The sequence below is a fragment of the Pteropus alecto genome, unplaced genomic scaffold, assembly GCF_000325575.1.
Source record: "Pteropus alecto unplaced genomic scaffold, ASM32557v1 scaffold8, whole genome shotgun sequence".
Lineage (NCBI taxonomy): Eukaryota > Metazoa > Chordata > Mammalia > Chiroptera > Pteropodidae > Pteropus > Pteropus alecto.
Window position 1 is genome coordinate 14,980,367 of NW_006494609.1, and position 812 is coordinate 14,981,178.

At 62.7% G+C, this 812-nt stretch overlaps 1 protein-coding gene across 1 annotated transcript in view; it reads right to left on the reverse strand.

The window, feature by feature from the left end:
* GPR68 (G protein-coupled receptor 68) overlaps positions 1-89 on the reverse strand; it is an 18,504-nt gene extending 18,415 nt beyond the window's left edge. The window contains exon 1 of the mRNA XM_015599560.2: positions 11-89. The gene's annotated coding sequence lies outside the window, so the exon portion shown is untranslated. The remainder of the gene's footprint in view (positions 1-10) is intronic.
* Between the last annotated feature and the right edge of the window lie 723 nt (positions 90-812).

Sequence of the window (812 nt, forward strand, 5' to 3'; positions counted from 1 at the left end):
GGAGACCCACCTGCGCAGCGAGGGGCCAGCCGCAGTCACTCCGTCCGTCGTCCGCGCTCCCTCCTAGGGCCAGCGCGCAGCGAGCCGGGTGGGCACTGCGTTCGTGGCTACCCGGCGGTGGCCTGGGGGCGCAGGCGGGTTCACTTCCCAACCAAGCCCTACTCCTCCACGGCCCACGGGGCCACGTTGTGCGCGGATTGCCCCCACGTCTCCCCTCCTAGGCGGGCACACCCAACCCTGCCTTTCCTGGCCCTGCCTTTCAGGCAGACCGCATGCCGTGGGCTAGGCGCCTGCCAGGAAAAACCGCGGTGGCGCAGACCTGTCCTGGAGGTACAGCACTCCCCGCCCCCAGCCACTATCCTGCGCCCGGGAGCTGCCTTCGTGGGCTCAGACTGCGCCTGGCTGCAAAAGGACAAGGGTCCCTCTCCAGCCACATCCAGAACCCCTAGGTAAGAGGCTGGGAGAAGAGTCCATGAAGCGATCTTTCTATTCGATTCACCTCTGTGTCCCCAGCGTCAGCACGTCAGTAGCCACTCAGTAAAGGCAGTGTCTCTCAACGCCTCTGCAGAGCTCAGCAGGCGGCAGTTTGCTGTCTGCTGGATCCCTGCTGATTCCTGGGCCCTGAGAGCACCTGCAGCAGGCTGCCCGGTGGCCAGGGACTGCACAGAGGACCTCCTGCTGATTTTATTGAACCTTCAAGGAGGCTTGAGGGCCCTCTGCCCCACAAGCTCACAGAAAACAATAATAGTCACAGGTCCCAGTTTTTGACTACTTGGTGCCAGGCGCTGTTCTAAGCATTTAAAAGCATGAAG